We start from the raw sequence: 15,757 nt of genomic DNA on the forward strand, positions 1-15,757 counted from the left end.
CCTCCTTGCTCAAGATGTGCTCACTAATGGTATGTACCACCATGGCTCAGTGCAGGGTGGGCTGTGAGGGAAGGAGCAGTGGGGGTGGTGGGGGTGTCAAGAAGGGGAAGAATAGGTTTGTTGGGTAAATTAAGTGTATAGTGGTTCTGTGCATGAATGCATGTACAGTTATTGTTTGACATATCCTCCTGTCATTGTACATTAGTCAAACATGAAACATTTTGCTGTACTGTAATTTTTACATGAAGATTTTGCTTGTCACCACTGTTCTTTGATTTAATAGTGAAGTACACACATTTGAAATATGCACCATTTAAATAGAGTTCTGATGGCAGATGGACTATTCTGACAATGTCTTTCATACTTTTCTGGACCTGACAGTCACAAGCCTCCAGGTTTTCTTTCAAAATATGTTAAATTGTGTTCTAAAGATGAACAAAGCTTTTACAGGTTTGGAATGACATGGGGGTAAGTGATTAATGACAACATTTTCATTTTGGGGTGGAGTAATCCTTTAATACATCAAAGAATGTGTATCAATTTAATTTACAGATAAATATAGCTTTACTATTAATAACATTGAATGTTTAATGAACCATTAACAACACCTACTACTATGGTTTAAAATCAGTCTGATCTCATTGTTTGTGTATATAGATATTTTTGCGTAACATTCAAAGTCAGTAGGGTCCAGTGTTGTTCTGAATCCCATTAACTTTCATTATATGAACAAAAACATGGACATTTCTTCAAAAATCGTATTTTGTGCCTTTAAATCATGATGTAGTCATCTCTGTTCTCTCAACATCTTTGCATATTACCGGTAATATGAATAGGAATCCAGAAATTATACGGAAGTATGTATAATATAGCAATGGCAAGGTCATGGGTTTGATTGCTAGGGAATTCATAAATCATACTGGAAAAAAAATATCTGCTTAATCCATGAATGGTACATGTCAAAGTGTGCATCTTGAATTTTCTAGATCATCATAGTGTTTTTAAGTGATCATCTGCCTGCCTGCTAAAAAAAAAAAAATTTATAAAAAAAATTGTCATAATAAAAAGAGTAAGTAAGAAGCATCATATCTTGAGAAGAGAGTATTAGAGAGACTTTTGTTCTTTTGACCCCAGCCATTAACACAATAGCAACTGCCTAGAAACACCCTAGCAACCATACAGAACACCTTAGCAACCATGTAACAGCACACTCCAACCATATCTCAGTACCAGAATATCACAGAGACACAAGGGTAGGCTACATTTAATTTGAGACAAAATAGCACCCATCACATTTTCTTCAAATGTACTCAGTTCCTATATATTTGATCACAGTCTTACTGTATATTACTCTTTTAAATGTCATTTCTGTATAGCCTCTCTTTCCATCATCCCTTGGGAGCCAATTCTTAGTGGGAATTTTATATCTGGGCTCGTTTCCAAAACCAGGCAACATTTTGGAATTGTGTGGGAATATTAAACATTTGGACATGTGGCCAATGGCATCAGCACATGTGCAGTCTGTGCAGTCTGGAGTGCATGATCAAATATGCATCTGTGTCACCTCTAACTCTGGCCTGGCAAAGTCCTTTCTATTGTGTTGGAAACAACTGATTTATAAACTGATGAATAATGGATAGGCAAAGTCATTCAAGTTCAAAGTAATTAATCATTTAGAGGGGAGATCAACCATTCTGTTTGACATCTAATGGTATGAAAGCACAAGGGAATTTATGTCAGAAATGCATTGGATTTTATGTCAATACATTCATGGCAGTTAATTGTAATAAGGGGATGATTTAACAAACTCACTTTTCGATCAGACATAAACATTAATTATATACTTCCTGACGCATTTTATATGCAAAAATGATCTGTTGGCTGTGCCGTGGGATACAAAAGCCCAGTCCTTGCAGGGTTGATGCTGTCTTGATAAATATATACAGACAGAGTGTACGAGCCCCTCTTAAAGTGATGGGTCAGCCTAGTGGTGAGAGAACATTCAGAGCTCTTGGAGTAAAATGATGGTGAGACAATTTAAATAAACATTAGTTTGTGGTGTACCACCCGTTGACAGCATGAGAGCATAAGACAAGTCAGTGTTTGTGTAGCCTCAACCAGAAGGAGAGAAATTATTCAAGTTTGACACAGAGGATGATTGTCAACAAGCACTGAGGTCAGTCAGCTGTAGAGAGGGAACCAGTAAGCACTTCGAATACAGACAAAATGTACAAATAAGATGAATTTGAATTGATTTGGCCACGTCCCACAGGATAATGAATAGGAATTGGAATGACAAAAAAAGAGATTCAAACAATTATAAATAATATGAATTTTATGTGAATAATTATGTTATTTTATTTTTGTTCATTCATTTGTTTGATTACATCAGTATATTTATCTAACAATTTACTAAATTAGTAACTTAACCTTCATTTTAAAATTTTTAAGGGCTCATATGATGCAACAAATGTAAAAATTTTCCTTTCTCTTTGGAGTGTTACAAGCTCTTGGTGCATAAAGAAGATCTGTAAAGTTGCAAAGACCCCCCCCCCCCCCCCAAAGACTCGTTCTATCACCCCCCCCCCCCACATGTCTACGTCACCGTGTGGGAAGATTTGCATAATGCAGCTCAAATGTTAACGCAAACAAAAAAGGTGTTACTTTTATTCTCTACTGTTGCCGCCGTTGTCATGTTGTGGAAAAGCTGTGTGTCTTGTTGTGAAAGCGAAACTACTTTGTTTGGCCTTCCAAAAGAGGACAATATCTGCCTGGTCATGCCTAGAGCTGATCTGTTCTGGTCACTGAGGAAATACATAAACTTTGTGCCGTGGATTGCCGGACTGGCTTTCACCGTGGACGAAGCGGAGTCCAGCCCACTGCCACTCACTCAAGCCTGCCGTGTTTGACGCTGTGTTTCGTTGTGAAAGTGAAACTACTTTATATTTGGCCTAAATGTTGTTGAACCGAATGTAAAAAGAAAACTTTTAAAATAACCACAGCATTAACAACAACCTTGAAATAAGAGCGTGAGGTTTATCTGATTGATAATCAGATGCATGAAAGTAGCGTTCGTTGCTTTAGCAAGCAGACATCGGACACATTCTCTTTTTTAAGAATCATCATTCGCTGATGGAGAGTAAAAGTTAAATACTATAGCATTTTATTTTATGAAAATGAGACAAAGAAGTTTTTGCATTGAAAGTGATCTCGTGCTCATAGATGTGCAGGCTATATCTACAGCTAAGCTGAATAAAAAGCAGAGTGAACTGAAATGTTAAGACAATAAACACAATAAATAAATAAAATATATGAACGATGCAGTGCTAATTTAAATATCATTTATCACAGAACAGAAAGTATATTTTCTACCTTATTCTGTGCATAAAATTGTAATAATTTTTTGTAGAATATAAAACAATCCTAAAAAAAATTATGTATTTGATTTCATATAGCAAATTCAAAGTAATAGATAAGAAAATAATTATTTGTAAAAAATATTATAATAATACATGCATACATAAAATTATTGTATTTGACACTTCTGAAATTATGGCTACGCCCTGATGTGCATAATACTTTTTAAAGCTCTTGTAAAAAAAATTCTTATTTATAAATATCTTATTTTTTTTTTACATATGCCATGTCATGCCATAGCATCATTAAACTAGCATTTAACAAGGGACAAAAGGATTTTTGTTAACACTTTCTACGAAGCCTGTATTTATAATACATTATAAGTATTTTCTTAAGGCATTATAATGAATGCATAATACCTGCATTATAAAAAAAACCTTATAATATGCTGTATCATCTCAAGAATATTCATAAGAACAGTTTTAATATATTATAATATTTACTTATTTGTGGTCATAGCTTTTAAAAGCATGATGATTTATAACACAATGAACATGTTGCATCAACTTTTACAATGGATTATTATTCTCATAGTTATAATGTATTATAAGTCTCATATCTTGCAATTTTTCTGCTGCTACTTAAAGCAGTCAAAGACCACTTATAAGTAGTAGTAATAATAATAATAATAATAACAGCAACATTTTATTTCTCTAAAACAACCATAAGATCAGATCAGATGAATGTGGACACATTTGAACTATTTTAACTGTGATACTGTATCAGTTTGATTATTCTGATGGTACACTTTAGACAGCTGTTGGTAAGTAACTCTGCAACTACATATTAACTAGCATTCATTGGAGTATTAGTATGTCTGCTACTGTAAATATATGCGAACACTTTATTTTGATGGTCAACCATCTGATAAACTGACTATACTTCAGCTTATTCTACCATACTAGATTCTACCATTCTTGAGCATACTAATACTTCAGTGAGTGTTAGTTGGCACGTAGTTGCAGAGTTTCTTATAGTCGATTGATTAAGGGGACCATCAAAATAAAATGTAACCATATAAAACAATGCATTTTTTTTTTCAGTTGGGAGTATTAAGCTATCATCAATTAATTAACATTAGCTCCACAGGAAACACTCAAATAACACTCAACATCTGACCACTCACAAGCTGTAGTAAGATACTGTGCAGATCTTAAATAAACAATGTCAAGATTTACAGACCATTATACTGTAAATGAAGTAGATTTAAAATGGTGTTCATTGTGTGTTATAAATAATCATAATCTTAAACTTATAACCACAAATACATAAGTATTATGATGTATTATAATTGTTGTTATGATTATTCATGACTTGATATAACATATTATACGATTTTTTTAATATAGATAAAGCATTATGCATTAATGATAATGCCTTAAGAATACCCTCATAATTTATTATAATTACAGGCTTCATAGAAAGTGTTACCTTGTTTTGTTTTTGTTTTTTTTCTAACCTATGGTTCTGTAACCATAAAGGCTGCTGTGTAATTTGTCCCCTAACTAAGCATTTAAATAATTTAGGTGAAGCATTTAAATAATCCTGTGGATGCACTTAAAGAATGGAGAATCGAACAGTTAAAATTTAATCAAATCAAATTTAATTGTGAATCGAATCATTCTAAATTAGCAAAAATCATTCTTGAATCAAATCGAAAATCTATGAATCGTGAATCGAATCGATTCGCTGTCTACCCAAAGATTCACAGCCCTAGTGCATATGTCTCTCCTGATTCAGATGAGATAATTTTTTCACTGGAGAAAGCAATTTTATATATTACTTCTGAGTTGTGCACAACCCGGATATGCATGGTCAGTTCTCTTAAGAGAACTCTAAGTTAACTGGATGACCTTTAATATAATAATTTTGCATTTGATTGTTAAATGCTCTATTAAGCTTAGCCCTTTCTTGGTTTTCTTTTTCTTTTCTTTTTTTTGTGGCTTAAAAATGTCCATAAAGTAGTAACATTTCTCAGTACTCTATTGTGAACTTTCTTTATGCTATTTTGGAGTTTCTGATGGAGAACCAACAGTGCTTGGAATCAAGAGGCAGAATATGATGTTAATGGAAAAGATGACAAGATGCTGAAGCATGAGTTTGGATCCAGCGGTTGCATGTTACATTCAGCTGAAGGACATTATGCAGTATTTTGAGGGTGACACAATTGTGGCTTTCAGACCTTCCCAGTGTGAGTCATAATCTGTGGGTATTTAGTTGAGCTACAGCCATAAATGTCACTGTAAATCACTTGTGACAAATAAAAGTGAAACTTGGACAAAGTGAAAATAAAAAAGGTTTGTTATTTGAACATCAAATATGAAATGCTCTAAACATTACGCTGAGTAATTAAGTATAAGTGTTGAATCATGTTTGTATATGTAAATGCAAGTGGCCATGACTCATCTGGCAACTTTTTAAATACACATCAAAACTGTTTGTCAGCAGACTGTGGCATAGGGTTCTATCCTTTTTTGTGATTTAATTGTAATGGAAAGTGTTTAGATGTGCCATCCAACCATGGGAAGCTATCTGTGACAGCTGGGGCATTACTCCGTGCCAAACACTGGTGCCCTGAGTCAAGTATGAACGAATCTTCCACAGATTAGAGGGAAGAATAATACTCAGTGTAACGTTTTTAAACAAAGTGTAACAATGAGTCGGAAAACAAAGAATTATAAATTGTTAAAGGTATATTTAAGTAAAATATTGGACATTTGCTAAAGAAATATACTCACCCTCAGGCCATCCAGATGAAAAAAATGTGAAAACTTTTTTTTTCACTGAAGAAAGAAATGTTATGGATAGAAGAATCAATCCAGAATTTATCCAGAAGCAACAGTTTGAAGTAAAAATGTCTTAATGATGGGTTTGTTTATAACAAAGTCTTACTTGTGTATTACAGTATTGTGATGTTTATAACAGCTCTTTGAACTCTCTTGTGATGGCTTGTCAGTGTCTTTGGCCTTGGGCTTTGGGCTTCTCATTACTGAAGGGACAATGTATTTTTCATAGACCTTCATTGTCTAACACAACTCAAGGAGATGAGTGATTGTCAATAGGATGTGAAAGAACTTGTGGAGAGAAAGTACATAAGAGATTTGTGAAAGTACTTTTGTGTTTTTGTAGCAAGTGTGCTGTATAAATTATATATACAAGAGGAGATGCAGTCACATTCACAGTTGCACATTTACCGTGTTACAATTTTTAGCTAATTGCAAAATCAATATCCATTTTTCATACCGTACATTTCATAAACTACAATTTTGGGATGCCTCAACTAGTTGATTTTAGTTTTTAGTATTTTAAATAATATATCATTTTATCCCATTTATCACATATTGGCCATAGCATGAAAATAAACTATGGAGTTATCTGTATCAAGATGAAAAGAATCATTAAATGAACCATTAGCTAGAATTAGGATCACAACCAGAATCATTAAATTCCTTCTGATTCCCATCGTTAAAGTTGCAATGTAACAGAATTAGCAACAGTTTCTTCCATACTGTGATGTGAAACAGGTTAACGAATGGACTTAACTTTTTTAACAATACGGAGGCCAATCTGAATGTGATCTTGCAGTCAATTGTAAAGAGCAGGGTTTAAGCTGACTAAATGATTGGAGACGTCTTGCATACTGTACATCACCAGAGAGAAGTTGTAATTTCACTGGAAATTGAAAAGTAATTTTACTGGAAAATTAAGTTTTGAAATTTTGATTAAAAACTACAAGACCATACATACATGCATACAAACATGAATGAATGAATAAAACACATGCACAGATCAATTGTTCATTAGAAGAATGCGAATAACATGCGTTTAAAAAAAAATCCATTTCATTCCGTCTTTAGGACAAACAGCATCAATTATTATTCTAAAGACAGAATAATATAACAGAATAAACAAATACACAAATCCTCAGCTTTAGATGTTTGGCTATAGATTTAAAGCTTCAAAACATATGAGTCCTCTGGAGGAAGAATGTCAGCAGTCAGGTATAAAGGACCAAAGATGAATAACAACTCTATACTGTTAAAAAAATGTTGCAGGTTACGCATGTAAATATCCCTCAGAAGTGGAATGAGATGCTGTATCCCCTAGAGAGCACTACGGGAAATGCCTCCGGCATGACCGGTGTCTGAAGCATAACCCTGCGTCTCAATGTTGATAGTATCCATCCTAAATAGTATGTGAGATTAGAATTAGTGTGTCCCAAAGCATAGAATGTTGAAAAGAGTATGCCAAAAGTCCCAAGATGGTCTACTATTTCAGGTTAATTTTTGAAGTGTGGATCCGTGTAAAGTCTAATAGCTAATAATACCCACTAATCCAATGCGCTTTGATGAATGATTCTGTTGACAAATACAAACACGAATAAAAAGCGTAAAAAAACTACAGACATTTAAATTCAGACAATTCAGATGAAAGAAAACAAAAATCTGACACCTCTGATTTAGAAAGTCAGAAATATAAAGCGAACCATTATACTCTATTTCTCTTTGCCTTCCTATGTTTCATGATGTCAGGTTACTATAGTTTCCTACAAAGGCAAAAGACCTTAACTCGCTAGGCTAGAGTGTGAAACTGAAAAAATGACTTTAAAGTTTTTTACTTGTCCAGCCAAATTATTTATAGGTAGGACACTGGAAATTTAACAATTAGATGTTTTAGTAATGAAAATTATCTACATTAAAAAAAATTGTGAGCTCAAATTTGATTTTTACCCCTATTTTGAAATTAATGTACACTGCACTTGTCTGCAAAACGTGAGAAGACACACCAAGGCAAAAGGCAGTAACTCCCACTTTATCAATATTTGGTTGCTGATCACCATTTACAAAATAGTTATAGTAACACCTGTATAGTATCTAGTGATCATGGGTTGTCTCCAGAGGTGGAAAGAGTACAAAAATATTCTACTCAAGTAAAAGTACCATTACATTAATGAAATTTTACTTAAGTACAAGTAAAAGTACCAGTCTAAAAATCTACTCAAGTAAAAGTAAAAAGTAGCTCATTTAAAATTTACTCAGAGTAAAAATTACTTAGTTACATTTTAACAGTGGGAGGGAGTCAAAATGGGACAGGCCAAGGGTGTCAAACTCAGTTCCTGGAGGGCCACTGTCCTGCACAGTTTAGATATAACCCTAATTAAACACACCTGATCCAGCTAATCTAATCATTTAGGTTTATTTGAAAACTACATGATATGTGTGCTGGAGCAGGGTTAGAACTAAACTCTGCAGGGCTATGGCCCTCCAGGAACTGAGTTTGACACCCCTGGGATAGGTCTATTAATCTCAAACTAGTTGTTTTTAATTAAAGGAATCAGTTATTTAGAATAATAAAACATTTGGGCTATTACCAGGCAAATCAGTATCAACAAACTCATCTTTTAATGCAGAGGAAATGCAGAAGATTCATTGGAAGTGGCATTTAGATGTATTACACTGTTTAGTGCAGGACAAGAATGCATTTAACCTGCAGTTACAAATGCATGAATAATGTTTTGATATACAAGACATAAAATGTTTAATACTCATTTGAAATGATAAGAAATTAATTATTAAAAAAAATCAAAAGATACTTTAAATGTGAAATTAAAATGGCCAGTATGTGTCAGCAAGTCACTGTTAATAAGTGAGTCATTGAGATTGAACCGAATCATTTAAACGATTGATTCCTTATACAGTATATGGTTGATTCATTCAGGAACGAAACACTGTCATGTTGCTCAGAGACGCAAAACTGTGCTTTGGTGGCTGTGTTTGGAATTATTTTCTGTTGTAGAAATAGAGCTAAAAAAGGCAGTATGGTGTCTAAAACGCAAGTCTCTTAATTAACTTGTTTACTGAACTGTTATATATATGTATGTATATATTCATGATGATTTTTGGAGGAAAAGATGGCATTCTTTGTGTGATTTTGATTTAATATATGAAATTATATAAATATGTGAATTTTCACTCCTCACCACTGTCTTTTTGGCTAATTTGTGCAAAACCTCTTGCTAAAATGTCAAAGCTTCATTTTAACCACCAATGCAACGATGCAATTATTTAGCTTACCTCTACATTCTTGCGCAGGGTTGATGTTTTGTCGAGATTTTATAAGCTGCTAGTTTGGTCTTCCTAGGCAAGTACAGCTTACACTGCATAATAGAGCATACATATGGCCAGGGGTTCACTTCATTTCCTTCGAGTTCAACTTCAGAATATGACGGGGTTTCGTTTTCAGTGGTGTCTGCACCACTAACGCCTGTTTTGTCCGTCTGCATCTTTCTTGTGATTTTAGCGCCAGTTTGCCCTCCTGCCCATTATTTACTGCCGTAGTTTCCAGGGAACTATTTATTTTTTTTATTTTTATTTTTTTACTTAGTAATTAATGTGTTTTAAAATGTAGCGGAGTACAATACTTCAAACAAAATATACTTAAGTAAAAGTAAAATTACAGATTTAAAAAATTACTTTAAAAAGTATTAGTACACAAAAAAGCTACTCAATTACAGTAATGCGAGTAAATGTAATTCGTTACTTTCCACCTCTGGTTGTCTCATATAGTCTATTGCATATAGTATTGTGACTGTATTAATGTTTTTTTTTTTTGACCAAAACAAGCAGACTAAAGTTAAACATTAGAGTGGATACCAATTTATTTGCTTTGCTCCGTAATGTAAAACAATGCTAGACATAGCATAATTGCTTTTTATATTGACTTCTATGAAATAGCCTAAACTAAAAGAATGAGACTTGTGGACTGATGTGAACGCCAGCAAGCAGGATCGAATAATGCTCAGAATATACAAGGCTTTAACATCTCTGATAACGTTCATAGTCATTTATTAATTTTATCGGGTTACAAGAAAAGGTAAGATATGGATTTAATTGTGAACTGTTAGTTCAGACAGGACCACTTTGGCAAGTTTACTTGAGTTTATTGAACACAATTTATATTTGGCGGTATGGTTCCTTATGGGGGTTCTTGCTCCCAAAATAATTGAACATACAAGAGCTTTAAACATTAACCCCCCAAACATAATGAGAGGTATTACTGCCTGAAGACGAACCCCCCAAAACAATCCTTGTTCCATTCCTGCAAAAGAGAAAAGACATTGTTATTGTTATGTTATGGAGATATTCTTAATATAGCCTACTGGCTAGCAAAGGGGTATTCTCCCCTCTAATGAGGCAGAGAATAGCAGGCCTCTCTTTAATTAAATTAGCGAGTTATAGCAGCGAAGGGTATTCTCTCCAGCGGGAGAACCACAAGATGAGCAGCATGTCCCTGAGCTTGGTATGAGGGGTAGGAGAGTAGAGTGAAGACCCCCCGAAATTGTCCTTGTTCCATTCCTGCAAAAGAGAAAGATAATGTAATTGAGATGTTTTCTTTAAAGCAGCCTATTGTCTAGGAGAGGGGTATTCTCCACTCTAAACAGGAGGGAGAGAATAGCAGGCCCCTCTTTAATTTTAAGGTCCCTTTTTCTTTTTTGAGGGGTGTTCGCCCCACGCTGAGGGATAGAACAGCAGTCCCCTGTAGTTAAAGCAGCAAGGGTGTTTATATATATATAAATATGTATGTATGTGTGTATATATTTATTTATTTATTTTATTTTTTTGACGGACTGCGGTTGGCCCCAAATATGCGGCAGTGATGTTCTCTCCACGAGACAAAGCAGCATGTCACTGGGATTGGCATGAGGGGTAAGAGAGCAGTGCCCCTATGGTATCGTGAACTAGATTGCAGATTTTATTTTTATTTTTAAAGAAGAGTTGCTCAAGGCTTTTTGCGCTGATATGACGTCCTTTGCTGCAGGCCTAATGAAGAAGACCACCGACCCATGGATTTGAGCATACACTCTAAAAAACACTGGGTTAAAAACAACCCAAATTGGGTTGTTTTTAACACAACTGCTGGGTAAATATAGGACAGAACCCATATGGGGTTAAACTAACCCAAGAAGTTGGGTTATTCATTTTAACCCAGCAAATGGGTTGTTTTTTCTACCCAAAAATTTGTTATTTTTACAAAAATAATGGGTTAATTTGATTTCATAAATGGGTTATATTAGGTAATTTTTATTCCTTTTACAATTAAATATACCACACAATAAACAAACAGGTCATTGTATTACAAAACATTGTATTAGCTTTATTTCTCTTTCAGCATATTACAGTTTGTAATTACACTTTACCTCAACCAAAAATTCAAGAGATCATACAAAACTAAAACAATAAAATTCCATTTATAAACAGCATTCAAAACAATTTCTTTCATTTTTATGGTTTGCCTCTGTAGTTGAAAAACTGTAAATGTTTAAAAAAAATCATAAACTACAAAGAACCACAAGGTTTAGTAATACATTTTTTTTTTTTTACAAATAATTAAGATTTTTTGTTTTAATCCATATGCTCATGAAATTCATGAACTCCAAAAAACCTCAAGGTTTACTAAAACACGTTTTTTTTTTTTATACAAATAAATTTCATTATTTTTAATCCATATAAAATACTTTACCTCAAGAACAACTGTTTGTTACAAAGCATATTTGTTTTAAGTCTACATTATGGACCTGTTGTTTTTAGTCTACAAAATGAACACAAAAATAAATCTATGAAATACAACGCATTGGCAGTAACCTCTTTTAATCTACTTGCAAGAATGTATGTGAATGTATGCAAGAATGTAGTGCCCAGTGCAAAAATTTCACTGTTGGGGATTCACTTCCCTCCAACTAAAAAATATTATGAATATAGAAACACTGTTTCGGGTAGTTTACATCAAAAACATAAAACGATTTGAAACATACATTTACTGCCCCAATGAGAGTGCTTTGCTCCAAAGCTTTTCCTGCGAGGATGACAAATGCCTGCGAATCAATGTGTCCATTTTCAAGTGACAGGACATGAGGGTAAGGTCTTGATGCTTCAGCCTGCTGGAGGTCCTCCACCATATTTGTTCCAACCTAAAGGACAAATAATGCAAATGAATAAAGGTGAAACAGAATGGGAGTGTCAGGGGTGTGGGTATGGGTGGTGGGTTGGGGAGTCATTCGAAACTGTTTATTCAATCAAGCTGTCTTTAGAAACAATAGGTCTTGTATAGCCAGAGCTTTGGATGAGGCAAAATACCTGAAAATTATTACAGCTTGATCTGGACCACTTTGACAGAGCCACTGACAGGGATGCAAAGCAAGTCAAAAGAGTTTTGGTAAAACTTGAAATACTTTAATTTTACTTTAATTTAAAACTTTTAGTTTCTACATTTAATATTCTGCCCTACAAAAGCAAAATACCTTAACTTGCTAGAGTGTGAAACTGAAAAAGTTCTTATTTGTCTAGTCAAATTAATTATAGCTAGGACACTAGAAATTTGTCAATAAGATGTTTTAGTAATGAAAATTATCTACAGAAAAAAAAAATTGAGCTCAGACTTATTTATCCAAGATACATTATAAATTAAATTACAAAGTTCTTATGGAGCATATCTCGTTAACATGTTACTATATATAAAACTGGAATAACGATGTTGGAAATTCAGCTTTGATCACAAACCAATTTTTTTTTTAATATATTCAAATAGCAAATATTAATTTATTGTAACAATATTTCACAACATTACTCTTTTTGCTGTATTTGGATCAAATAAATGCCTTTGTAAGCAGAAGAGACTTAATTTAAAAACATAAAAAAATCATACCGATCCCAAACTTTTGAATGGTAGTGTATTCAACCTGGTGAAGTCATTAAATGATTGAAATTTCTTGAGTCGTACTTACAGGCTAAATGTCAATGAAAGCTTTTTTGATTTCATCAATGCTGGGCCCGGAGTGTTTTTCTGCCAATTTTGTAGGGTGGAGGTGGAAGCAAAACAGGTAACAGCCTTAGTGCAAGATATCCCTTTGCATCTGTAGGAAAATAATATTACATTCATCAACACTACTAAAAACAGTAGCGAGTTGTCATTGAAAATATAGGGCCAGATTTACTAAACAGGTCAAATTAGCATGAGTCCAAAATCCCATAAAAGTGTAGACTGAAGTGTAAAGTTCTGCTGTTGATCCACTGAAAATGTGCAAATTTAAACACACAGACTCATAATGACCAACATATCCCCATATAAGAGCAGCAGAAATTAAAAGCAATGTTATAAAATCTTTGTCTGGCATTCTAAATAAATAAGATGAGAGGAGAAAATGCAGCATTTTCTAGCAGCAATTATTGCCAAGCACAAAAATGAGTTAAAATATATAAACTACCACAAATATGCAGTAATGTTAGTTGCAAAAATTTTTTCCCAATTTTTCATCACTGCATTTCTTTAGTAATCCTGACAGTACTATGGTGCAAGCTGTTAGTAAATCTGGCCCATAATATCAAAATATTGTAAAAACATTTTAACCTTCTGTCATTTCTTCAGATGTACATGGAAGCTTTGCTTCTCGCTTCGCAAAAAGCAAGATCCTGTCAGTATACCAGCCATTTTTCAAACAGTTTTGGGGCTGCATCTTGAAGTAAAATGTGAAAGTCCTGTGCAATCTAAAAGCAAAAATAACAACTTAACAGACTTAATATAACTCATGTTACCATTTGATAAAGACAATATGTTAACATACCATGCCTGGGGTAGTTAGCCGAGGAAACTCATGGAGGACCTCAAACATATTTTTCGCATGTACTGTTCCACCTGGCTGATGGGCTGTGTGTTGTTTCTCAGTCATTGTTTAATTTCCTCAGCTCTCTCTTCAGATACGGTTGATTCTACTGGACAAAGAAATAACAATGCTGTTAATCAAATAGAGGCTTATGAACATTTTTTACATGTAAAAGGTATAGTTTCCATGAAAACAGAAATACTCTTCAGAGCTTTTCAACACTTTAGCTAGTAAATCCTGGATGTTTCTAAACTCCATGCAAACTGATTCCTGAATTATACTGATTAACATTTCACTTTGCTCATAATTTATTCAGGGTCGTTCCAAACCTGTAAGACCTCCGTTCATCTTCAGAACACAGTTTAAGATATTTTAGATTTAGTCCGAGAGCTCTCAGTCCCTCCATTGAATCTGTGTGTACAGTCTACTGTCCATGTCCAGAAAGGTAAGAAAAACATCATCAAAGTAGTCCATGTGACATCAGAGGGTCAGTTAGAATATTTTGAAGCATCGAAAATACATTTTGGTCCAAAAATAGCAAAAACTACGACTTTATTCATCATTGTCTTCTCTTCCGTGTCTGTTGTGAGAGAGTTCAAAATTCAGTTTGCTTGAAAATAATTTCTCCTGTAAAGATCAAAAATGCCCGCGACAGATGACCCAAAAATTGGGTTGTTTTGACTTAGCACTGCATGCAGTAGGATGGGGGATGAGCAGCTTTATGTACAAAAGGTGGTTTTCTAAAATGTATTACCAGAGATTTGCTTAAAGGCTGTAATGGACAAAAATCTAATTTTTATAATCTAAAAAGGCAAGGAATGCGCTTGCAATTGAAATTGACTGACTTAATGGACTTTGAAGTAAATTATGTCATATAACAGTTAAGAAGAAACTTAAGACTTTGACAAAAGTGTCGTTTAAAACATAAAAACAGTAGAAAACGTATTTACTATCCAGCAGGCATTACAAACAGGCAAACCAAAACGAGCGAAGCTGGCGGTGCATTTAATGTCATGTAAACGTGACTGTTGTCGCACATTTCTTTGCCTTTTTATCCCTCATTCGCTCAGTATTATGTTATGTGTATAAATATGTTTAAAAATGCATGTCAAATGTATAAATATATTGATACGAACCTTATTTCTCCAAATATTACAGCGTGTGTATGGCATCCACCTCCACCTCGAATTCAGTCAGCCCGCGCTGCGCTGATCCATCCTGCGCCGAGTTGATTTGACCCAATGAGCTGGGTTATTGCGTCCGAGTGGGGGAGGGGGTGCATTGATTCAGCTCTCAGTGAAAACGACCCAGAAAATAACCCAACGATTGGGTAACATAGAACTACCCAAAAACTACCCAAGACTGAGAAAATAACCCAAAAAATTTACCCAAATGGCTCAACCCAGCACTTGGGTAGAAAAAATAACCCAGGATTTTTTAGTGTGTAGGTATAGAGACTGTTGAAGCTGTGGGGCAACCACCACAGCTTCAACAGTCTCTATACCTATGCTCAAATACGCATATGCGAAAAGAAGGGCTGGTATAATGTGCGGGGTTCATGCCACAATGGAGGCATGCGGTTCGGAGACGTGATGCAAACCAATGCTTTGCCATAGCTTCTCCTTTCTCTGTGATGAAAAGTGGATCTGGATCAGGATTGGATTTACTGCGTGAGCTTACCAG

At 34.4% G+C, this 15,757-nt stretch overlaps 1 long non-coding RNA gene across 3 annotated transcripts; it reads right to left on the bottom strand.

Annotated features, from left to right (window-relative positions):
- Positions 1-12,246: 12,246 nt before the first annotated feature.
- On the bottom strand, positions 12,247-14,369 carry LOC132155647 (uncharacterized). 3 transcript variants are annotated; one of them, XR_009437318.1, is made up of 3 exons: positions 14,036-14,368; positions 13,822-13,958; positions 12,247-12,385 (listed from the first exon to the last, which is right to left on the bottom strand). It is a non-coding gene; the product is annotated as an uncharacterized LOC132155647 (long non-coding RNA). The 3 variants fall into 3 exon arrangements; XR_009437320.1 differs by lacking the exon at positions 12,247-12,385 and adding an exon at positions 13,317-13,327; XR_009437319.1 differs by lacking the exon at positions 12,247-12,385 and adding an exon at positions 13,335-13,484 and having other exon boundaries at positions 14,036-14,369.
- Positions 14,370-15,757: the final 1,388 nt, after the last annotated feature.

Source organism: Carassius carassius, chromosome 13 (genome assembly GCF_963082965.1).
Source record: "Carassius carassius chromosome 13, fCarCar2.1, whole genome shotgun sequence".
NCBI classification, from domain to species: Eukaryota; Metazoa; Chordata; class Actinopteri; order Cypriniformes; family Cyprinidae; genus Carassius; species Carassius carassius.